This window comes from Pezoporus flaviventris, unplaced genomic scaffold, assembly GCF_033815535.1.
Source record: "Pezoporus flaviventris isolate CSIRO_AGI_PZ_B2104156 unplaced genomic scaffold, CSIRO_AGI_Pfla_v1 ptg000036l, whole genome shotgun sequence".
In the NCBI taxonomy this organism is placed as follows: domain Eukaryota; kingdom Metazoa; phylum Chordata; class Aves; order Psittaciformes; family Psittacidae; genus Pezoporus; species Pezoporus flaviventris.
The window spans coordinates 15,006,224-15,032,219 of record NW_026892584.1 but is presented as its reverse complement, the minus strand read 5'-3'; the positions used below and the strand labels follow the sequence as shown (position 1 = coordinate 15,032,219).

The 25,996-nt window shown below is 42.6% G+C and overlaps 1 protein-coding gene across 4 annotated transcripts in view; it reads left to right on the top strand.

Moving 5' to 3' along the window:
• Window positions 1-25,996, top strand: part of RAD51B (RAD51 paralog B) — a 457,006-nt gene that overhangs the window by 356,314 nt on the left and 74,696 nt on the right. The window lies entirely within an intron of this gene.

Genomic DNA, 25,996 nt, shown 5'->3' with positions numbered 1-25,996 from the left:
ATTAAGAAGCCACAAGCGTTGCAAAAACAGTGAGGTGCAGAGGCAAGACACTTCAGTGAAGTGAACCAGCAGCACAGCTCAAGTGCAGGAAAACTGATGCACAGAAATGGGAAGAGAGTTGAACATGAGCTGCTGCCAGTCCCTGGAGGGTTTTAAAGGGGCCTGATCTGAATTTATTGAATCAAAAGTGATTGGGAGAGCCTAACCGATACAGAGAACTGCATCTGTAATGTTTTCATTTTACTATTACCTTTCCTCATTCTCTCTTCAGGTCTGCTATTGCATCTCACAGCAATAAGCATCTCAGCCAAGGACTGGCATTCGATATTCCAGTCTGACCCAGTATTTTGCAGGGTGTCAAACAGCCAGTGTAGATGCCTCAACCCTCCTCCCAACTCTAACACACAGAAAGCATCTATGCAAAGCCTTACAAAGCCTTTCAAATACCCTGCAACTGGGACAACGATAGGAGGAAATGAGATCTCTTCTCAGATTTCAAGAGTCCATTTAAAAATTGTACGGTGTGGGTGAACTGGGATTCTCTCTTAGCAGGCTTTGGGAAATTAAACTTACGCTTTTGGATACTAGCTTTACTTTGATCCAGGAGGTCCATTACAGCTACTATTCAACATCTGACTCGGAGACTGTTGTAGGAGAGCATGTTTGGAGAGTGTTTTGAGGGACAGTGACTTTCTGTGAAGGCTCGTGTCCAGGTTGCAGCTAAACCCCAGCCTGTTCAAAGAGGTGATCCCAGTTCTGATCAGAGAGGGCTGAGGGCAGGTTAGGCTATGGAGAAGCAGCTGAGTGGTGTTTTGCCTCACTGCTCTTGCTCATACCTGTGCTGTGGTAAAGGGTTTCAGACGCTGGAGCTGTCAGTCCATCAGCATGCCTGAACACTGAAAAGTGCGTTTGCTACAAGAGTACTGCCTGGGAAGATGGCGGCTTGGCCGGGCTGCACTCGGGTGCACCCGCTGTGCCTTCCCTCCCTCGACACTTGATAAATACCCCGCTCCCTCCCCCACCCTCCTGCCCATTTTCCACAGCAGAGAGCATTCACAAGGGGCCCCTTTCATCTTGGCACATCCCCTTGCTGATTAATGTGATGCAATGTTCCCACAACAACAGTATGCCGGCCATGTAATTAGGCGGGAGATAATGAATGCTTCAGAGACTATTCAGGCAGCAGTGCCCGCCTCCCCGCCGAACAAGCTCCTTTCTCAGCAGTGAAGCCAAGTGGAAGGAGCCGCAGCAGAAATGCCATTGGTGCCGCGCTTAATTGTGCAGGAATCGGAGGCTCTCGCAGTAGAAAAGCTAGTAAGGGCCAGTGTGGGAGAGAAGGGCAAGTGAGTCTACTCTGCTATCTTGGGGCCAAACTTTTTGTTGTGTCTTTTCATGTGTTTGACCTTGTGGCAGGAGAAGCCTTAAATGTGCACATCTCTGGCTTTGTACGTATGTGCCTTTTTTGTTTCAAATCATTAGGGAAAGCCGTCATTTAATAAGCATAAGGCTCTGTCTTCTCAGTAACCCAGAGGCAAAGATGCTGGTGCTACTTAGAGGCCTTTGAAATGTGGGAAACACACTGGGGACACAATAGGCTTATTCTCTTTTAGGGGGCTTTACAGTTAAGCTGCCATTGTCTGGCTAACATTAGCAAGAAAGATACTCCCCTTTCTCCCCCGACTCCTATGTAGACTCTGAGAAAACAACCGATTGGTTTAAAACGCACTATCCAAATGCCTTCAGATCACACGAGAATAAAGCCAGCAAGAAGTTGAAAGCCTGTCTGATCAGCTGGAAGCCAATGAATCTACTGTCAAAGGTCTTCGAAGAAATTCAGCCCTCTGCTCAAATTGCTTGCTGGATTTTTTTAACATTTGTTTATTAACTCAAAATCTTTTTAGACTTCGTACCTCACTGTACCATGTACTAAATGTAGGCGGTGCAGCCTGGTGTAAGACTCATCATAAACTGACTTGAGTAGTTATGAAAATATAAAAGTAACTGAAGTTCTGTGTTTGGTCCAAATAGGCAGAAAACAGATGTTGGTGATATCAATGAGACAGGGAAGCTCAGTCTGTGTGTTTATTAGGTTAATTTCTGAGCAAAGAGTTACTGGAGGGTGGAGTATATCAGAAAGAGCAACTTTCAACTTATAAAGCAGAACAATCCATATGCACACTCATACTTAAGCCTGCTTCACTCCAGCAAGCTTTAAAGCCATAGTGTGCCCTTTTGTCAATAAGTGCGTTGCCAGGCAGACCCACTGATCACCCTACTGAATTAAGTGACGGAGTCTTTTGTGCATCCCTTCTTGAATGGCAAATGGATGCAAGTTACATTATTCTACTCCTTAAACCCATTTTCTCATCAATTTAGTATCTAATGTGTACTGCATATCGCTACTGCACACTTTGACTCCACATCAGATGGTGCACAGTAAATTCTTGAGCTTTCCTAGTATCTACATTATCAAAAAAACCAGATTTCACTGAGAATCCTTTCATGTTGCAAAGTAATAGTAGAGTTGTGACCCAAAAAAAACCAAAACCAAACAAATTCTGACAGGGAAAACAGCTTTTGCCACAGAAAATCAGTTCCACTGACATCTTCACAGAGCTGCCCAGTGGTATGCACAGTCATGTGCCTCCTTGTCATGCAAACACACTGCAGTTGTTTGTGCCATGCCATTATGCCCCTATGCAGATGCACGTAGTCTCACTGTATCCGTCAGATCATGTGTCATCTATTTCCCCTGCCTCTTGTTACGTGCACAAACACAGCCTACAGACTCTACGTGTGAAACAGAAGGGAAATAGATGATACGTGACGTGAGCGTTATAGTGTTTCTAAAACTCATGGTCAGCATTTTATTGGTGTCAGGGACTCAAAGGTTAAGAGGCAAAAGAATTGGTATTGGAGGTAAGGAGCCCAGTTGTTTCTGTCCAAACTGAGAAAGAAGTCTGTACTGAAAGGAGATGTAAATGTTTTCCTTCTGTCTACACTGTTTGCTGGCATGGAATGCTCTAGCATGAACTTAAATAAGTACTTCTCTCATGAGCATGATGTCTTCCAGAGAAATTTGTATGATGTCCTCTAGAAGAACATAAAGTCAGTGTTGGCACTGATTCTGATCTGTAAACTGTGTCTATACTGATGAGTGCCATTTCTATAAACTGACCAGGCTGAGGTAAAGGTACTGGATTATCTCAACAGCTTCAGGCAGCATCCTGCAGCAGCAAACATGTTCAGTGGGTTTCAAGAGGAATGAGCATGAGCACAACTCATGCAGGGTCTGTAAGACCAGCTTGCTCTCATGAAGCAGAATATCTCCTTGTGATCTCTTTTTCCCCTCTGCCTAATCTGATAGCAAAGTAATTGCAACAAACTCCATCATACACTGTACATCTGGGATTGGATTTTCCAGTGCAAAAGCCATTCAGTCGCCAAGAGTTCAGTGACATGACCTTTCTCAGGGCAACCCGCAAAGAAATTGGCACTTTTAGAATTATATGATGTTGACAACATCTGGAGTTCAGTTGTCTCTGGTAAAAAAAAAAAAAAACAGATGTTTTGCTTCTGCTGATCACAAACTTCTCACCATGTTCACTAGTCTAATTTCTGTTAAAACTGGATTCAGCCAAAAAAGGAACATAAATTTGCTTGGAAACTGTCCCAAAGAATCTGACATCTGAACTTTAGAATGTTTTGCAGCTTTACTTGCTCTTGACAGGCTCTGAAACTAGATCTCTAGTTGGGGTGGAATTTCTTTTTCATTTTTTCTATTGGCCCAAGTGGTATGAGGACCATCCCAGTGAAACCCTGATACTGTAATAACAAGGAACAAGGTAAGGGAAGAGGCTGTTTGTATGTCCCTTGCTGCTACTATAACCAGGAAAGAGTAATGCAGCCATCTGCGCTTCCAAATTATGCTAAACCCAGGCCGTATTTTGGTCTCTTACGGCTGTTACCATAAGGAAAGGGTAGGCAAGAATAACGATACTAGGTAGCACCAAGATCACACAGCCTTTGCTGACTAGTTGATATGCTTTTTTGTAACTCATGCTGCAGCTTGTATGGACTGAGAGGCTCCTGCAGACAGAATACAGAGTGTTAAGAAATCAACAGAGTAACAGTTTGTATTCACTTTTCAATTGCTGTGCAAGCCCTTTACTCTTAGATGTTCTGGAAGAGCAAAAGGGGTCAACCAGCTGTTTCTGGACTGTTTTGCTGTTGAGGAATACCAAGACCGGCAGAAGAAACTGAACTAGGAGAAGGTGGCACAGACAAAGTACTTCTGTTCTCCAGCAAACCTCAGCAGCTCAGACAGTCTTCCCACACGGCTCAGAGCAGGTGTGGGAATATGTGCTAATTTTGCTGGGAAATAGGAGAAAGAAGAGGGAGCAGCAGGAGGCCTGGCATGGTGCTAAGCTCAGTCTTGACTCTGCACACCAGCTCTGGCATCGGTATAGTTCTGGCTGTATGCTTTCTGCCCTCCCATGCCTAGCACAATACCAGACACATGTGAAGCTCCTGCTGACTCACACTCACGGCCTGGAACAGTCTTGGCTTTGCCTGTGTTTAGTTCTCCTTGCAGTACAGCATGATCATGTTCTTGTACAAAATCCTCACTGCTAAATGTCACTATCACTGTCCTAGCATCATGTGCATGCCCATTTGCCAGCTGAAAACTGTATTTCTGGCCCACCTACAACTAATTTCTTCCCAATATGAAACTTCCCCACTTACAAAATGAGTTGGAGTACCCTGGACCAGGAAGATGGCTGTGGGATAGCAACATAATGTCTTTAGATAAGCAAGAAAGTAACCAGGTTACAAAAGGGGGACCAGCCAAAACAGGCAGCTCAGAAATAAAGGAGCACTAAAGAGTTAAAAGGGTTTTCAGAGAAGTTGGACTGCTGAGAGAAGGGGGCGGGGGGGGGAGAGGAGGAGCAATCCTCTTGTGCACAGACTTTGCAGAGCCTCCAGAGATCAGTAAGCCCCGGGGAACTACAGGCCTATGCATAGGATGCTTTTATTTTAGATCCAGTTTAATTTAGATGTTTGGGGTCTAAATAGATATTATTTACCCTAAAATTGATGTATGGTGACAAGTTATAGCTTGTCATAGCAAACAGAGCTGCAAGAAATGACCAAAATTCAACCCTCAGATCCAGCCTAAAATTCAGCCTGAGATCAAGGGAATCTTAGGGTCATATTCAGAGACAAACTGTTTTCTGTGAGTCATTAAAATATTTGATATCTGAGAAGGTACCAAAATAGCTCAGACATGCACCTATATGTGTCACACTTACCCACATCTTACTGGTCCCTGGTAGCCAGCCTTTCTCCAGTTTAATTTCATCTCATTACCCAAAGAAACGCCCCTTGTGCCTTTATTTTTTTAATGAAATGCTGTCTCTATTGGAATATCAACTCTGTAGGGGTTGCCAGGACATATAAAAAAGAACAGCCATAAACTATGTTCATTATTATTGCAATTTAATACTAGGTCTAGTACTGCTTCCAGAAAGCAGGAGAGGGAGAACAGAACTTAACATGTCCCTGACCTGTCCAGAGGGACAAAACAGAGAGCTTTTATTTTATTTGTTTCTGCAGTGACTCAGTCTGTAGTAACTGGGTTAAAGTCCACTTAGAAACGAATAGAACAAAAGGCCTCCTGTTAGTGCTGGACATTTTCCCTCTTCAGATATCACCAGAAGGATTTAAAAAAAAAAAAAAAAAAAGAAAGAAAGAAAAAAAGCCCTCCAGAAGAATGCAGGAAACCACAAGCTTATGGGAACGTAGCAGCACTTTGGAAAGGAAAACACTGCCTCAGACTTTCATCTGCAGGGCTTGTTTCCCTTCCCCCCCCCCCCCCCATTTTTTCCTTACCTTCTTTTAATCTCCTTACAGCTAGAAGCGTTTGCCAGGTCAACACAGAGCCTGGAGAAAAGGCTGCTGGGGAGAGCAGTTAGGTTGCAGGAGGTCATTGCCAGATCCCAGACAGAGAAAAAAGAAAAGTGGCTTGTGCAGATCAGGGTAGTGTGCAAGGGGGCTCCGGCGCAGAGGGAGTGAGCTTTGGGGCAGCTGGAGCTTGCAACCTCATATCCCAGCGTTACTTGCCAGGCTGAGGGTCTTACTGGGGTTAGAACCCTGGATCCTACAGGCTGTACTACAGGGGGAAAAAAGGGTCATTTTCATAATCTTTATTTGGTGTGTCTAGTCCTTTTTTTTAAATGTAGTTTAGTGACATCTAAGTAACAAATTGCATAATGTTCTTCAAGATACAAAAAGTATCTGAAATGCTTTCTGCCTTCCATTCTAAGTGTTGTCAAGGCATGCCTGTGTTTTCATTATAAAGCAAACATTTTCCAGCAAGCATTCACTGGATTTCATTAATTTTCACTTAATCTTTTTCCTGAGGAATGTGAGCTGACAGTAGAGAAAAAGCATGTTGACATTATATTTTGCATATGAGAATAAGCACTTTATTGAATTTTCCAAAACTTTCCTGTCCCCTCTCAAAAAAATAAAAGAGAACAAACCAAAAAAGACCCCCAAACCTGAGGAAAGTTGCAGCTGTCTAAAATAAAATAGAAAGTGGAGTTACGTTTTACTTCTTACCTATAGCTTTAGCTGTTACTGTGATCCTGGTTTGTAAAAAAGATATATTGCTTAATGTTAGGTGACCTAGATAGGGGAAACAGCTTGGTGAATGGTGTAATAAGCAATGTGTTGGGAGTAAGGGAGGAATGGGAATGCATAGCTAGAGCGGGACCGCATAAGCCAACTGTTAGTTTAATTTAGACTGCTGCAGAACCATAATCTCAAGTGGTAAGCTTTTGAGTGAGTTGACCAAGACCACATAGCACATAAGCAGTTACTTTATTTAGTTAGATGACTGATTCTGTACTGAGTTACAAAAGTTTGTCTTTTGTGTGTTCAAAATAAATAGGTAAACAGCGTCAACCTTGCCCTGCCTATTTCATTGAGAACTGATGACACAATGCATAAAATTCAGTCTTTAAAACAAATTTCCATCCTTAATACAATACTAAGTGTATCAGTTGCTAGTAGTAGTTTGTGCTGTGATATGTAGTGTCTCCTCTGTAGGTCACTGGGGGCTGTTTCCGTTTCAGATAGTGATGAGAATCAAAAATCAAATGGCTGGTTTTCACTCATGTGCAGTGAGTTATTACAGATCCTTGTGGACAAATAATCTGTAAATCCTCTAAATTTGGCTTCTTTATCAGCATTTTCATTAAAGTAATCCAATACAAGTATTCTGTCTTCTTGTACAAAGTCTCCTGCCTTAGGATTCTCTAGGCTGAAGAATTTATGTTCTTCCAGCCTCTCTTCATATGCTACCTGCTCCTACCCCTAACCATTTTAGGGTCCTTCCACTGGACTTCACTTCAGATTGCCAATGTCTTTCTTGCACTGCAAGCAGTAAGACTGTATACAATATTCCAGTATTTGTTAACTAACACATGGCTAAAGGCTACTTTGTCCTTAGTGTGATCACAGCTAGTCACAATTGAAAGCATGTTTTTAAACCCTGGCCAGAGCTAGAAAATTAAGCTCAACTACCCAGGATGTTTTAAAGCCCAGTTGGGACTTACACTGAAAAATTCCAACATCTTGCAACATGTGCTAACTACATGCTGTTGGGCACTCAGAATAGGTAAGGAGGGTGACTGTTCCTACCTTCTACACCTAGATGGTTTTAAGTCCGGATCTTACGAGTTAGCTGCTTTCAGACAAAATTTTAAATGTAACAGTTAAATTTAGCATAATCCCAGTAAACAGATGTTCTAACGCAAAACCACCTTCTAGTGTGAATGTGCTGACTTGGAGCAACTTTGGTAGCTAGTGCAGTTTATTACATGATGCACTTTGATCTCATCCTTATGCATCAACCATCCAGATGGAAATGGAAACTGCTGGTTCATAAGGGAGCTCACACAGCTCTGACTAATAGGTAATTCGAGCATGTCAGTCTCTGCCATGTCACTGTAAAAGCATTGCATGGATGCATACAGGACAGCACATTCATTTCTTTTTAAGGTCCAAAACATCCTTGATAACCAGCACTGCCAATACCCGTGTTCACAGGGAACCAGGAAAGGAGAACATTCCCTGATGTCTGTTTCAGGTTCAGAGCTTCTAACTCCACTTCCTGAGCCTCGAGAGAGAAGTGTTTTTCCTCAGATCTATCTGGTACAGTGCTCTGGAAAACTTCAGCTTGGCCCACGCCCTCCTCAGACCCTGAACTTTGTAATTTCTCAGCTGCCAGAATCACTAACTGCCCGGTTTTATGTAACTCCAAATATCTGCAGTGGAGCTGGAGAATACACACATGCAGGAAGTTTTGTGGCTTTTAAGCTATACCCAGAAGTTTGCCTTTTTTTGTTTTTTTTTTTGTGGGATGGGAAGAGGAGGAATGCAGTGGGGGTACACACAGGACTTTCCAAAATAAAATGGAAATTCTGTCTGCTGCGAGGATAGGTATAGGTTTGCTTTTGAAACCCTCCTCTTTTTGGAAGGGGCCTGAAACATGTTTCGGTGGGGGGTGGGGTTGCTATTATATTTGATAAATGTAAATATATCAATTATAGTTTTTAAGGTTTTCAGTTCTTCCCATTTGTTGCCTGTTGCTCTAGGGAGCTAAATCTAACTTGTAACAGCTATTGCCAGTGTCTGTATAGCCAAAAGGGACCAGTGGTTTTCCTCAACCCCAGCTAGCAGCTTCCCAGATGAATATGCTGTGCCTGGGCTTCTGAAGCCAAGCAAAGCAAACAGACATGCAGCTTTTGTGGCGCTTGAAGCTTTATATTCCAGAACCACAGAAAAATGGCACACACTCAGCGAAGCCAGGTGGGGCATGAAGGCTGGCATTTACAGGCCCCATAATTTCCCTTATTCCCTTTCAAATTGTTTGCAAAGCCCAAGTCAGCTTTTGCGTTTGCCATTCCAAAATAAATATGTTGTGGTGTGTAAATATGTGTGTGTGTGTGTAAAAGAGAGCAAACTGGAAGAATGAGGCTTAAGCACTGTAATAACATAACAGCAAACAGCCTATCAAGCCAGGGACACCCCTGCAATAAACGAGCATATCCAGACCTGTAATCACAAGTGACCTAGCAATAACAAATCAGTGCATGCCTATGCGTGTGGGAGGGAGATGAGCAGAAGTGAAAGAAATATATTCCCAGAAAAGCAGAGAAAGAGAACAGAAGATCTGAGGTGTGGAGGAGATAAACAGGAGGAGTTTGCACTTTGAGTGTGTTGTTTGTACATGTACATCCTAAAAAGATGAAGTTAAAACTTTCTTCCTGTTTCCTACAGGGAAGGGGAATTTCATGCTTCTGCCAAATGTTGAAACAGGAGCAAAAATCAACATCAGTTCCTCTTGAAACAAAATTAAAACTGCATGAAACCAGCAAACTGTTAACACATCATACAAATCAGAGTTGTTATCTGCAGGCCAGTTGCACCAATGGTGATGAGCCAGAGGTAGGAGCTACCGCAGTCATAGGGGGATAAAACTGAATGTATAGCAAAATGGAAGCTTACAGAAGTAAGTTGTCAGTAAGGTTAGTTTTAAAGGGATGTGGTTAAAGATAAATATCAAAGTGTGCATAGCAGAGCTGTGTTAATGAATTGCAGTGACAAAATTGAACTGAAGTCAGATTGTAGATGTGGAGGTATGATGCTCTTGCCATATGACTGAAAAGTGTCAGTCTTCTCCAGGGTTGCAAGATTGCCTTCTTAAATGTGAATAAAATGGAGCTGTTTGTTCAGACAGCTATGTCTCTCCCAGGGACGAAGAGTGACTGAAACAGCAAGAGAAGAGCTGTACTGACAAATGCAGTGATTCGTGACCATGTGTATCCTCTGTCCATGGGAGGGACAAATACGTCAGTGCAAACAGAATTACTGCTTCATAATCCTTAGTGAAATTTTTTCTGCAACCCCTTTGGGACCCTGTTGATGCACAGCCTGTGTGCTGCAGGCTGAATTGTTTCCTGAGTGCACTTAGTATTTAAAGACATTAATAATTTAGGATGCCTGCAATGGCTTCATTTGGTGTGATTGGAGCTTCTGACCTCTCCAGGCTTTAATTCCCTGGACTGGGGCACAGGCACAGAGAGCCTCCTCTGTGGAATACCCTGCACATCATTGTATGACTATGGACTTCAGGGAGAGCCCTCCAAAGGAACTGGAATTAATGCTTGGCAAGGACAGGAGATATTTTACCAAAGTCCCACTTTTTTGTCGGACGTCTTCACCATACTGATACTGTGGAGCCATGGAGGTTAGGGCTCTGAACAAACAATGTTGTTACTGCAGGAGTCCTGCTTGCCTCCATAACTTGTCCTGGCTTTAAGAGGCTTGATGAGTTTTGGGTCTCTGGCATATAACCCTCATTCAGTGCTGTTTGGTGCGTTCTTAGCCAGCACCAGGCTTCAGAGGGCAACAGCTCAGACTCAGGAGGTTGTAATGGAGGCAACAATGCTGGAATTTGCAGCAAAGTCAGGGACAAGAGAGCAGACCATCTTTGGGGGAGGCCATAAATGGTTGTCTAGTTCAGACTAAGGAAAGCAGCAAATGGATGTGTCTGATTTTCCCTTTTCTTCCAGGGCTGAGTGACTAAAGTCTGACCATACACTGAAACTTGCACATTCCAGTGGGGGCACTGATCAAAGCTGGGCAGAGACATTGGTTGTGTGGAAATAGAAGGTAGTGCCCTGTGTGTGTTATCATGTTAAAGGTTTTTTTCTCTCAAATCAAATTTGGGCAGTGCATTGGCATAGCACTCCTTCCCTCTCCACCTGGCCCGGGTCAACTAGCTTAAGGCTCTTGAGCTTGGCATATATGTTTTGCGCTGGGTACGTATCAACAGTGTCCTCCCTCTCTTGAAATTCTTAATTTTACATGAACTGCTGTTAAAAGAATGGAGTTATTTGTGCAGAGGATGAGGAGACCTGAAAAGAAAGCGGAGGTCAAGAAGTCCAGCTTTGAGTACACATCCAGGGCTACTCCGCAGGGTGTGGCTGGAATGCCAGAAATGGCAAGGGTGGTAGGCTTATCTTGTGGTGCTGCCAAAGAGCAGAGGGCCAGAACCCTTATCTCTCCCTGCACTTGGATAGGAGAGATGAGCCCAGCATCCCTCTTACCCTCCACATGGGGTGGCTATGCAAGGATGGGGAGATGGGTCCCTGTGTGGCATGTCATTACCTTGTATAGTTTCAAGGTGGAGTTGCCCCATGTGCCTTGTGGCTGGGGAGAGATGCCTGCAGTGATTCCTCCCATCATGGCAGAGGGTACTCTGTGCACCATCACAGCCTGCACCCAAAGACTCCCAGCATTCACTAGCTGCCAAGAGGGTGGAGCCAAAATTGGCTTTGCTTTATGATGCCAGGTCCCAGCTCAGAGGATGTGCATATGCTTTTATAAGCTACACAAATTGACAGAGCAAATAGTCCCAGCATGGGAGGAAAAGGTAAAACACTGTAACCTCATTTTGACAAAAAACTCATCCATCATGTGGAGAAGTAATTAAAAAGCATGGCAATTAAATACGTGCCAGCAAGTATCTTCAAATCCTAAGTCACTTGTGCCCAAAATAAGCAGTGCCTGTGCACATTTGGAGGAAAAGGTAGTGCTTCATGTTTTCTTCTTTCACCTTGTGCAGCCTCTAAGTGCTGTGCAGCCAACTTGCTTCTTTGGACTTCCTCATCAGAGGCAAAGGGTTAATTTCAGGAAAAAAGAGAAGTTCTTTCTCTCTGTATGATAAAAATTATAAGGAAAAATGACAGTGTGTTTGGCTGTACTGGGAGTGAAATTGTTGTGTGCCAGCCTTGCATCCTGGTAATCAGGACTTTCATAACCAGGACCTGTAATATCTGAAGTGGAGAGGTGATATTCCAAAACTGCGGATAGCACATTCTTGTGAAATTTAGCAGCTGCCCTCGGAAAGGTCTTCTGTAAATTTCCTTTTTTATTCCCTTCTCCTTGTTGTTATTTGGTTTGTTTCTCTTTCTGCAAAAGATGAAACAACAGATTCAGAGCTCTTTTGGGACAGTCGGATATGTCTTCAGATTTTTAACTGGGTTCAAGTAGCATAATAATGGGTTAAATCAAAACACACACAAAACCAAACATCCCTGTGTTCTAAGAAAGGTTGCTTCCAGATCCAAACATCATATCTAAATTAGATTGTTTTCCTGCTGCTAGCCAGAAACCATGGTGAGATAAATGAGATCAGATGGGGAAAAAAGGAGGCCTGAATTTACAGCAGAAAATTTCTCAGTGTAACAGTGTACCTGTGGCTACCCTGTCAAGGAATGAAAGAGAGGAATATTTCTGTCTACTCCCACTTTACAGCTGGGTAGGTACGCTAACATTTGCATTCTCCAAGAAGGAGAAAAATGACTGCTACTGCTGAACCCAGGATAATTCTTCTGAAAGAGTTGACTTTTGCTGGAAGCAGGGTACTGCCATGATCTGGTATGAAAAGTCTGTGTTCCCATCTGCCTGGCCTCTCCTCCTGAGCAGATCAGACATAGCCTTCAGGTAAAATGCTGCCTGCCTTTGCTCTCTTTTGCTCAGTTACTAGCAATGTAGGAGCTTGTATAGGAGCTGCTAGGAAGGCCTTGAGTCTCACCATGGCCAAAGTCTCATGCAATTGTAGAAAGCAGACTGTATGACAGGGTGTACAACAAGGCCAAACAATGGGCCTGATAGAGTAGATGGCAGGGGAGAGGGAGAATGAATCTACTATGTGTTTGGTCTGTGAAAACTCACATAATCAGATTGGAATTGAACGGAATATGTGGGTAATTCCTGTCAGAGGCCTTGGTATGTGTATGGGGTGTTATGAACCCCTCTGTCCCTCAACCTTCACCAACACCTTCTCAGGGTCACAACAAGCCTGAAGGAGTGCCACCACGTATGCCCACTTCAGCCCAAGTAGACATATGTGGTGGTCTTTATCCCCATTACAGCAACAGCAGGACCTGGAATCATGTGGTGGGTCTGGTTGTTTCTTGTGACTGTTGTATAGGGGTGCAACTCCGTTACTTGCAGAAGATCCACTCTGACTTGTGACTATGTGTGAAAGAGGAATTAAACTGAGTAAGTCCATGGTGGAGCAGAGCACACAGGTGAGGGCTTCTGATAGCCTGGCACAACTGTGCTGTGTCTTTGCAATGTTTCTTTCATTTGTACTGGAAAAGGTGCACACGTGTTGCAGCAAGCGAAACATCTTGCCAGTGGTTTCACTTCCCTTGCACTGCTTCAGCTGGCATCTCCTCTCCAAGCACAGCCTCTCCTTGCACAAGAAGCCACAAGCACGTGGAGGCTGCGCTGCTGCAAGCAGAACAATGCTGTCGCATCAGCTGGTGTGAAGCAGGGAGCCCTCTGCTTCCCTCGCTCCCTGGACAGACGCTATCAGCTGTCTGTTCCTTCAGGTTACCATGAGCCCCGTCCCTGGGTCTCCCAAAGTGCATCTTAAGTTTCTAGCAGGAGGGCTTGGAGGACCCAGGAGCAGACCTTCTGCCTGCCCCGGCAGCTCGCCATCGTGCCTGCCTAGCGCTGACCTTCCCTGCCCTTCGGCCTCTGCCCTCTCCTCCTGACCTTGCGGGCTTATTCCTGCTGTGCCTTCTCCAGGAGAAGGCACATTGGCTGCCACTTTAGTGTCCAAGGTGACCGTGAGAGGAAAGAAGAAAACCCCTCTCTGATGACTTGCTTTTGTAGAGGGCAGTAATCAATACCTGGGGCACTCTGCTGAAGTGCGGTTGAAAAACACATTAACCCTCCATGCACTAACCTCCCCCAGGCTGCCATCTTCCCCCCCCCCACAGCGCACTCAGCTGCCCTCATTTCTAGCCTGGAGGGTCCCTTCTCTGTCTCCTTAAGCAAATCATGCCCATCCTGCCCTATTTCCTGGTTTTGGCCTGAACAGCAAGCTTGGAGGTGGGATTTGTGCTGGAGTCTATCCTTGTCCTATCCTCATCTGCTTGAAAGGTTGGCTGCAGGTAATGGGACAAGCTGCTTCCTTACTTACAGCACCACAGGCCACTGGTGGTGGAAGGGGGAAACAGGGGGGGAGGTTTTGTTTGGTTTTTTTTTTCCCTGAACCATGAAGCTCTGGGCCCTGTTGAAGGCAGGATACCAGACCTGATGGACAGGATCTGGTCCTGCACGTTCTCCTTCCCCTCTCCCAGAGGAGTGGAGCGTATGGCCCCAGCAGCCTTTTCATGCCCTGCCAGTGGCGGAATGAGAACTAGGCCCATGAGTTGCATCAGGGCTCTCTTCTTGGTCATGCTGGTTGGCTAAAATGAAAAAATACTCCAAATTCCTCGTGAAAAACCCTTTCTTCCTTTCATTATTACTGGGCCAGACAGGCTAAGCTAGCACTGGATCGCTGAATGGTGGCTTTGCTCTGTGGTGATTTATACAACCTAAAAAAATCAGTAAACTAGGTGTACATTCTGTGTGAACATATCTGGGCATGAAGCAGGATCAATGATACAATCCCAAATGTTGTTTAAAAGCTCAGTTGATGTGAGTAAAAAAGATCTTGCAGTTAAAGATACTGAAATGCAAAGTGATGGGACTGTCTCAGACTTGATTTCCAAGCAAAGCTGCTTTCAGATGCAGCAGCAGGTACCTTGAAAATGTGCTTCATTTTTTAAATTTCTGTTCCTCATCTTTTGCAGAAATTTAACATATGTTCTGGACAGTAAGTTGGATCCAAAATGGATTAAGATTTCCCATTTAAGGTGCCTTGCCTCATCACTTAGGCATTAGCAGGAAGATGTGACCAGGGTTAGTCGGCAATGCAAGTTCTTGTGCACAGTGTACTGGTTAAATCCTATTGGTAGACTGTGAAATGTAAATGAATTAATATTTAGAAAATATTTTGTGATTTTTCAGCTGCAAACCCAAGTACATGTTCAGTGGTTAACAGACTAGTAGTGGTTGAGGCATGAAGACACCCTAGCAAGTCCTCATAGTCTCTGAAATGGGAAGATCTATGTTGGTTTATGTCTGAGTTCATTTCTCTTTGCTTCTTTCTCAGGGCTTTTTTTTTTCATTCTTTTTCTGTGATTTAGATCATTGCTTTAACTCCTGGGAACTCTGAGAAGCACGTTTTCTCTTTTCTTTGGAGTTGGGCGCTAAATTTCTTACAGAATGAATTTGATCAACATGAAATCAAGAGGGAAATTAAAGCTCTCATTCTCACTATATGTGCACTTTGTCTGTGTGGGTTTTATTTAAGAGCAGGATGAAGAATTGAAGTTTGAGGATCCACGATTTGTGTATATGCTACATTGTCAGCCTCTGTCCTGTTATGTGGAGATAACCTTCAATTCCTTCCCTGTATGTTTCTCATTTCCCCTTTTACTTTAATTTGTGTTTCAAGTCACAATTTTCTTTATCCTTCTTCAAATATTTCTAAAATATTCATTAGCCTTATAGTAATCTTTCTAGGTAAGTGTCTTGTAACAATAAAATCTTTTATATGTGGGAAAACTGAGGCTCAGAGTATTAAATAATATAATTATTTAATGAATTTGAAAATATTACAAAACTTTTAAGTACTTTTCCTTGTCAGCCTATATTTTGTACTTTCTTTGAGCATTCTTTAAATCAAAAACATGAACTGTGTGATGGTGGGGCAGACAGGGAACATGGTAATTTTAGAGGAAATCCTTGGAAATTCCAAGTACCCATTGTGTCTCCAGACAGCCTGAAGGCCATGTTTTATATTGCAGTATTTCTATTGTTTTTTTAAATAGTTTTGAGACATTTCCAGATGTCTTGACTGGAAAAGGTGCTGCTAAAGGTTGAAGCCCAGATCACCACTATAAAGGTGTAAAAATCTCATGGAAAAAATCCTAACTTTCTTTCTTTCGGTGCTTATGTAACCCCTATCAGCACAGTATCTGACCATCTCACATGTATTTAAAAATAGAAATAACAATAACAAACCCTCTGTCTCTCTTTTCCTTCCCAGCCTGTAAATGAAATGGCTTGATTTGTTCAAAGGACTTTTTCCTTGTGGGTTCTAAATATTTAGCTGTGGTTTTGCACAGTTTATCTACTGTTCCATTACTCCACTGGGGAGAAGGAGGGGGAGAAATGCCATTTCCATTATTTCGCAGAACTCAGAAAAGCCACAGTGTTACGTGTTCCCCCTACTGATTCCCATGTAGAGCTTAACCAACACCATTCCCAGAGCTGTGCATTCATTACTTTATTGATGCTCAACCAGAGATGTTTTGGCAGGATTCAGTGTTGTGTAAGCCACCTTATGTTTAAGGGAAAGCTGCTATATATGTTAATTGCAGCCATTCACAGGATGGGTGTGGAGATTTAATATTCGCTTGTTTGAGAAATCACTATATTCCCTTGTTAACATCTTGTGAACTTGATAAAGTAACATTATGTTAAACAAGGGTCATTTTTCTCTGTTTTATCTATCTTTCTGGCCTCACTATAAAGCACACTGATTGTTTTAACAATCAGCTTGATTTCTCATTCAAATTTCTGTTTTCTCCTTTGAGATAACAGTGTGTACAGCTCTGTGTTTTCAGGGTTAATTATTGTTTAAAAAACACTGTACAGGATTACAAAGGAGTTTCCTGAAGACACTGAAATCTATGGCCACTGTTAGCCCTTTTTCTAGAAGGGTTCTGAAGATTCACCCCTTTCACATGTCAAAATTCTTGTATTTATCTCCCTGAAAAGATCTGAAGGCCTTAAACTGAACCATGTAATTTGTACAGTCACTTGTGCAGGGGGAGGTTGCTTGTTATTTAGGAAGCAAGACCCTTCATGGAAAGTGAACTCAAACCTCTTCAAATTACCTGAAATGAAGGAACTAGTGAAGGTAAAGCTTGATGCCATAAAGATGCGCATCACAATATGAGCCTAGTCCTCACAGCTGGGTGCTCATGTGTCCATGGCCTTGGACATCACAATGGGGCTGTGTTCCTTAAGAGTCACCATCTAGATCAGCTTTTTTTTGGCTGTCATAGTTGCTTGTGTATCCTACATCAGGGACACAGGCAAACCTTAATGCTCTGCCACCGTGACAGCAGTCGTATTCTTTCAATACAGCATAATTTCTAGCATATCTTAAATTTCTTCTCCTCTGCCAGCATCACTTCAATTTTTTTCTGTGTTTGACTAAGCAGCAGGGTTTTTCTTTGGCTTTTGAGCTGAGAAATTCGGATGGCCGGGAAACAGTGCTATCAGTTTGTGAACTGAAGGCAGTATATAATTAGGCGTCAGAAATGCTCTCCTGGCATTCAAGGGTGCTCTGTCTCACACGTTTATACATGTCTAATGGTATGGGGAAGACAGCAATAAAATGTGGGCCTCTGTGGTTGCAGAAGTGTCTCTGTGTATCATGACCCTTTAGGAGGAGAAGTAATGTGAGATGAGTCTTGGTCTTTTACATTCACAATAGAACAGAATGTTAAATTGCGGCAGCAGCATTTTGTGATCATTAGAGCTAAAGCCTGCTGAGAAATGTCATCTGAGTACTTCCTGACCCTTTCCTCATCATACAAAATAAATTTCCCAAATAGAAAATATTTCTCTTTCAGAAGTGTCACATTATTTCCAAGTTATCCAATTTAACAGGAGGAAGAAGTAATTAAGAATAAAACACAGTTCCAAAAACAGGATGCAGGTACTTGTCCAAATGTATCATCTTTATGAAACATCTGACTTTCCTGCAAGAACTTTTGTGGTGCTTCTAGTTCCTTTATACCATTAGAAATGTAACGGTTTCTTATCGAAAGAAGGATCTCCTCACAGTTAATAATAGTTTTAAACAGCTTTCACTGTTTAATTGGAAACTTCAAAAAGTGCTTTCCTTTTGTAAGTTAGTTCTGCCAATATGTCACATTTTCTGTCCTTCTTTACTGAAAATACTGTTCGGAAACTGGACATCTGCTGCTTTTGTCTCTGTCTTTTGGTTAACCTGCTTGTGGTGTCTAATCATGCAGTTTCTGGTTTGGGAAATTATTCTCCTTCTTTACAAGCTCAAACCCATACAAATGTTCCAGCAAGTGTCTGCCTGATCATGTGTACAGAAATGCAGAAGTACTCCCATTGCTGTTCTCCTAAGTCCTTTATGTACACCCATGTGTTTTGGGATCTATTTTGAATCACTCTCACTGTGATAAGAACCTCTTGAGTGACTTACAGAGGCTTAAGTTGGCATCTTGGTTTGCCTTTATTCTGGCTCACTCCTCACACATCTTGCACCAGCCTTCTTTGTCCATATGTACTCTGTTGCTATATCCTTCCCCTTCCTTTACCTTGTTTCTGTCCATCTGATTCAAGACACCAGCCCCAGATACTTCCTCATACTACCTACAAGGCAAACCCTGCTTTGTTAAGTACTTTAAGTGTGGGAGCAGGAACCTCATGAATTATAATGCTACCTCTGACACCCAAATGTTGGGCAAGACACTTTAACTTTCATCCTGATTGTTTCCCTGGGTGGCTAAGTAGGAACATAATTCCTACCTAGTTAAATGCTTTGCAGAGGTTCTGTGGGCTTAATTAGATGTTGGTCTGTGAGCTACCAACATTAAAAATACAGGCACAGTATGGGTGCTGAGGAGTTTAACCACAAACATCTCTTTCAGTCTCTCTTATTCTTTTAACTTAATTAACAGAAGTTTATCTTCTAACTTTATAACTTAATAGTTTTACAGCTTAGAGTTTATGAAAGGCACCATGGCAGATCTTCTGGAAAAATGTAATTGTGTATTATTATAATTAGGGCTGAAAAAATTTACTTTGTGCATTAGCAGAACGGGAAAACAAGTATACTTTGCCCTTCTCACCTACTTGGCCCTAAAGCACTCAAACCCCTGCAATTTCAGCCTTGGTCCGTTTGTGTGCCTCACATCGTACAAATGAAAGATTCTTTTGCCTGAATGCATAGAGCATTGCAGACAACAGGTTTTAGCCATAGATCTCAAAGAACTTCACCAAGAAAGGCATGTAGAGCTATCATCATCTGACAGTAGAACCCATGTAATACAGTACGTGGTAGAATGTGGCATTAGCTACCCAGTGGTTCCTGGCTCCCTTCTGCCCAGTCTGACAAGTGGGAGCTGTAGTGACAGTCTTTGCATCCTTCATTTTAAAATACAGATTGCGAATGATAGTGGTCCTATAAGCTAGCCTCTTATACTCGCTGCTTAATTCAAGAGAGATGCAGAAAACTTTACATGAGTAAGGAGAGAAAGTTTTCTAATTCTTTCACATATAATCACTTACGCTGTTTCTAGCAACATATTTAAGAGCACTTTTAACATGCACATCCACATCTACTTGCCCACACCACATGCTCACTCAGCCTTTCATGACTGAAGTTGCATGCATGTACAAGATGGCAGAAATGAAACCACTGTGAGTAAGATTTATGAATGGCAGAGGACTGAAAGGGTTAAGAAAAACCCTCTGCATATACCTGGTATATAAAACTGTCATGTACTCAAATGAGAGGAATGCACTCCATAGTGTACATTAGCAAACACTCCATGCAAGCTGGCTGGCAGAGGCTCAGGGTTTTCAGTGCTGCCTTGTACTACAAAGCCCTTCTTTGTTCTCTCAGCTCTGTTTTAAATATCTGATGACTGTTCCACACCATGTCAGTGCCAAATCCCCAGCTTCACTGCAAACTCTTTACAAGAGCACATTGTGGGCAGATCGGATAGGGATGGGCTGGCAGAGTGTGGGTATCTCCTCTTTCTTTGCTTCTCAGGCAGGTCCTCTCACCAACTCTGCCATCTCCCTGTAATTTCTGTAGCCCCTTGTGCAGCCACCTGGATAATGTTCAAAGCCAGAAGAAGTAACTTGGGAGAGCAGAAATTGAATTTGGATCCTGACGTGACAACGGCACTCCACAAGTGTGCATCAGGATGGGTGTAGTTGAGGTTCAGCCAAGGAAGGGCAAATGAATCAAAGAGTGTTCTTGCAACAAATATTTTTGTTGAAACTTGTTGTGCCTATACTGTTGTTGGCTGGATCTTGCCTGAGCTTGCTAGCCAAGTGGGATTGAGCTTTGAAAAAAATCAGATGAAAGATTTCCTATTAACATGTACACAGAAAGTCAGGAAGTGATGCTGATGACTCAGGAGATGGTGATGTTCCTTCTAGATTTGAAATTAAAGTACTTCCCTGGAAGGATATTAACACAGCAGAATACATCTCAGCCTCTCTCAGATGAGATGCTAAACCAGGGGCTCATCTCCTCATGTTTGTCAAGGATTCTTTTTCATATTTTAGTTAGATTCTATATTTTAGTTAGAAAGATGATGTTCTAGCTTTCTGTACATGGCACTTACGTGCTTTTGCCTCAACTGCTACACTTACACTCATTCTGCAGAAGAGATGTTTTTTCATTCCAGGAAAAAATTGTGGCTTGAGTACCTGAAGATGTACAATAATAATATGGCATCTTCTTCATGGCCCTAAAGCTACTAATTCTGTTCATGAAGAATACTTCTGTTTTTCTAAATAAACATAATAAACTGTTGTTTCCTGCAGTGTTCTGGGACACTGTGGTAGGAAATAAGCAGTAGAGCTTTCTGAATTAAGAGAAGATTTTATGCAATATTGTTTCAATGGTGCTGCCCACTTTTGGTGATTAATGTGAAAAGAAGCTACCAATTCTGGTTTATGTTTCCCTTCCTGGAGCTCCTTGGCATCCAGTACTGGTGTGCTGGAAACTCAGTCGTGTAGTGGGTGGCTGCAGTGCCTTCTAAAATAAACAAACCTGTTTTCTTTCAAATTTCTTCATTTCACATGCAAGTATTTCTTGGTAGACTCAGTCAGAAACCCTTTATAAAGTAAAACCCATTTATTAATGACCACTTGAAGGTGCATTGTAACACTTTTACTTAATCATTTTAAATCCATGAAAGCTAAAATCATTGAAAGCAAGATTTACAGCACTGCAGAAACTTGTGCAAGGCCATATTTGCCGCTAAAGGTCTTTGGCTTAAATAATCCCATTCGGTGCATACACTGTATAATTGATTGTATATCAAAATCCTTCAGGGGACGTGCAGTGGCTGCTTAGGTTATGCAAGTGCAGGCACTCTTGTCTTTGCCATGTTTGCTTCCCTAGTACAGGACTGAGTACAAATAGGCATGAATTCCTCTATGGTGAAGTATTAATACATGGTGAGGAGATGTTACTGTCATTTTACTCAGAAATGATATAGAGAAAGAGTTGAAGGGACTCTTTTTAGTGTTATATAGAAGTTTGTACCAGAGTCAGAAATTGAAATCATATGTTGTATGATCCTTTTCAATGCCTTATTCATTAAACTATTGGCTCTCATTTTGTATAGTACCTCCCATCACATACAGAATCCCAGGAAAGTTCACAAACAAGACCCTGTCTCATTAGGGAGAGAGTGACCAGCCAGCGAGTGTCTCACTTTTTAACACTGTAGCAGGGGCTATGAACAGTGTACAGGTCCCTTTTAAAAAAGAAGAAAATACCATGGGGCATTTTTATTGTTTTCTCAAAGTTTGGTGGAAGCCAGTTTAATGACTAGTATTTTCCCAAAGGGGAATCAGTTAGCCTTTTTATGATACAAGAGATTCCTTCTTCCTTTGCTTGCCCTGCATCTTCAATGTCACCCGGCAGAGGTGGTCTATGGGTATCCTGTTGGTCTTGGTTAGTTCACCACAGATGAATGAACAAGAGTTCCAAAAGGGACTGACACTAGAGAAATCTTTTCCTTTATGCAACAGATTAATTTTTCAAGATTTTCTGGAAAATCCTGAAAAAAGGAATCTTCTTTCCCCATCTTTACATACCACTAACTGCTTCCTCTCAGCCTCCTGCTTCAAACCCCTTGAATACAGTTAGTGCCCACCTAGCTGTTTGCATAGCGGTGCTCTAGCAGAGGGACCCATGATTCTGGCAGGAAAGTAAGAACTCTCTCATTTACTGTTGTTTGGTGGTTTTCAGTGTACTTACATGGCGATTTCGACCATCCTAGCACAGTGGAGATGGTTACCTTGCTCTTCCAGCTTTATCAGTCACCAGAAGAGATTACAGAAAGTCAGCATTTTGAGAGACAAAGCTAAGACCGGTACCTTGCCTTGCAGGTGGGTGCTTGTGTCCTTTTGTGCAGGCTGCCAGCAAAAAAGGTAGAGTCAGAAGTGAAAGGACTCAGGAAATGCTCCAGCTGTAAAATGCACCACAGGTAAAATTATTTGTTTCTCATAAAAAAGCAATTTGCTCTCCAGGGGAGTACTATAGCAGGCATAAACCAGGGGTATCTAAAAAGATGTGCACCAAAACCAAAAAAGAGTTAGGTTGAGGAAAGAGAAGGCTGTGTGCTAAAGTGCTAACTATGTTTTGTTAGGAATGACTGAAGTAAGTGTAAGCTGTTTTCCTGGCATTGTTTAGTGGAGCTGAAAGAATGAGCCAGGTATTATGCCATTTCTTTGAGGTTAAACATTTGGGAGAAATTAAATAGATTTGCTCACTCCCAAAGTACTTCTGGATCTTAACTCCAGGAGTAGGGAGTTTAGCAATGAAGTCTGCAGCCCAGAGCAATCAGGAAGGTCAAGAAGGATTTGTGATTCATGGTGATTTGAGCTGAGCAAGGGGTGATCACTTCATGCCAAAGTTCTCTTTTTACTGCTAATGAGGACTCTGCTCCTGTGTCCCACAGCAAATGAGCAGGTCCCATTTTCTGTCAGGCAGGTTAAATGTCATGTAGGTTTCCTTTCCTCTCTGATTTGGTTGTGTCTGCAGCTTCTTGTTGCCATTCTCAGGAGGATGCCATCCAGATGAAATCCAGCTGTACCTGTCCAGCAGCATACTGATTATGTAGTGTCATCTGCTTCCTTCCAAACCATACCCTCCCTCTTTGCTTTCAAACTTTATCTGTCACAGTGGTAGATGCTCTTGTAACTACATATCTCAGCTTCCAAACTTTCTGGCGCTTAGTTTCTTTGGCTTTCCTGTGAGCTACCGAATCTTTGGGACCAATTCTTCAGTTCCATGACTTCCCACATAAATCAGTCATTACATAGCATGAGCGCAGCCAGGCTTTCTTTTGCCTTTTCTCCAGACACCAAAGGAGTGCAGATCTTTTATAAACTCGTGGAAGTTGAACTCTGGATTGGAGAAAGACCAAATGAATCAAAAATTCACAATATGTTTGTGTAATGGAAGGGCAGCTCAGTGCAATCCCAGCCAAGAGCCCCAGCTGCCTGCAGAAGAAAAAATCCACTTGACCATTTGAAGTGGCAAGATCCTTCCCTTTTTTCCAGTGTAAAACAAATGCTTGCTAGTATGTGGATGGTGTTAGTGAGATGTACTGTGTGAAGATTTGTTTTCACTGAGAGTATGACCATACCACCCTGAGGAAGAAAAAGATTTCAAGTGGCCTTTCTCCACTTTGTTGGCAAGTCAGCCACTATCTCCCAGGATAACAGGAGTGCCTGATACACTGAGCAGATGAGCCTTGAAGGATGTGAGGAAAGCTACTATACTGGGATCAATAGCATACTTTTTCCTTCTGTAGCATGTAAACATTTGACCTGATAAATACTAGAACTCTTCATCTGCTTCTACCTTTTTACTTGTGTTTAGAGAACAACTAAATCCCCGTATCTATAGATGGAGAAGCCCATCTGGATATTCTTCCTTGGGAAATCCTGTCTGTATTTGCTTTGAAAATCAGAGAGAAATTTAGGTGTGAGAATGTTGGAGGACATTTTGTATTGAATCCATTTACATTTAGATGGAATACATTGAATTAGATTACCTGCTGCAGTCAGAAGAAACAGAGTTTTACCTGTACCAGTGACATGTGAGTTACAGTGTGCTCCAGGCTGCGCTAAGGGGACCTCAGCTCATTAGTAGAATATTTTACATGTGTCTTTAGTGGTTTGAGGGGCTGTTACAGTATAACTCTTTCAACAGCAATCTCTGTTTAAATGTTTTGCTCTCTGAGGTGCACATATTCGCTAAGAGAGTAAGTGGGGAATGTATTCAATTGTTTCTTATGTTAAACAGGGATGCCTTTCAATTGATCAACTGGAAGTAAACATCACTTGGCAAATGAACCTATAAGGCTGCTCTTTTTCAGGAGAGCTAACGTTTTGTTCCTGAGACATATCCTGAGACATACTCTGCCTGTGTACTGCTGATGCAGTGCTGAGACAAACAGCATCCATCTGTAGGAGCAGCAGAGCTGAAGGTCAAGGAACAGACTCTGCAGGTGTCTTCCCCCAGGAAACTTTTCATACCTGCTGCTTAGTGCAACCTAACCTATTACATAAGTGAGAGATTCACTCTTCTGACAAATGTTAATGATCCTCAAGGATCATATTGTGTTGGCAGGGATGACTTAGAAGGGTTCAGAGTGAATGTGAGAGGCAAAAGGCTGCCTTCATCTACTGCCATATGTTGGATGGTGCTGTTTGACTACGAACGTCTCTGATCCTTCTCCAAAATATAAGTGATACAACTGCTCTCCAGTATTAATAGATAAATCAATAATAAGTATATATTTTTTCCCCTTTCATGCCCATTTTTAAGTAGGTTTGAACTTGATGAAAAGTATTGGTGTGACAGCCCTGATGATTTCACTCTTCTATTCTAAAACCAAGATGAGTAGAAACCATGGGAATGCAGGCTGCACTGACATGGGGGGAAGGACATGCCTTTTCAGATGGCTGGTACCCCCTGAGACACAGTCTGGAGCAGACATGGCTTATGGTTTGCTCTTCTGTCACTGGGAACAAGAGAAGTAAGGGAAAGACAGTGCTGTTGTACTTGGCAGCAGGACAGCACACCAGCCTTTGAAGAACTGACTGCACTTATGAAAAAGAACTGCTTAAGATGGTTGTAGGATATCTTTTTACATCTTCTCTCGGTAATGCTAAAGAATCAAAACACACAGTACGCGAAGTCCTGTACTGGCTTGGAATGATTTAGACACATGAGGGCTTCCGGTGTTGAAAGAGTAACTGCAGTCTGTTGTAGGACAAATTCTTTGTAGGGAGCTGCCTAAAATCCATGGAGTTTCAATCAGGACTAATTTGGCCCTTGCCTTTGAGTCAGCTCGTACAGTCACACAGTCTATTATGTATTTTGAAAACTTTTTGCTCTACCAGAGATCCCTCAGGATCTGTCAGTGAGTATTTCTAATGTCTGCTATACCTGTTCCTGCTAGGAACAAAGCACTGTACTGCTGGCAACTCAGCACATCCCACACATGGTATTATTGTCAACCTTTTTGTTTGTTTGTTTTTGCTGTTGCTGGAATAGCATCATACAGAATCTGCCTTTCTGGAGTAGAAAGGTAGTGCTGACTTCTGATCCAGAAGCCCGCCCCAGTCTTACAATACAGTCTATAAAAGGGTGCTGTAGACATCCCCAGGGTGAACATTAGGTATTAATTCACTGGAGCAGTTGTGCTGACATCCTGGACCGTGAGAGCGCAGCTGGGTCAGTTTAAGAGCAGCAGTCAAGTTCCAAGAGGGAAGCCAGGCTTTTATTATTCACACTATAGTCACCTATTGTTTTGCTTCTTGTTTTTCTCAAGATATGTAGACATAGTCTGGTGGGCAGGAAAGTAAAAGACTGGGAGTGCCAGCTCTAAGCAGCCGCAGCACACCCAGGTACTTTGCAAACTTCCTTCTCACAGCTCTGTTCCTGCTATTTCACAACAAAGCCATGGCTCCTGGCCTGCACATTTGGTCCTGAATAGCAGAACCAAAGCACCTCCAGCCTGGCCTGCACACGTTTGGCAAATTTCAGTGTGTATTCCCGCACAATGCTGCCAAATCATCTCAAGTTCAGTCAAGAGCAGCGAGGCTGGGATGTGTTTTAAAATGCAACTGCAAATAGAGCTTAATTATACAATGTTCTGTAATGATTTTATGATAGCAGCTGAAGGCTGGCACGATCTTTTTG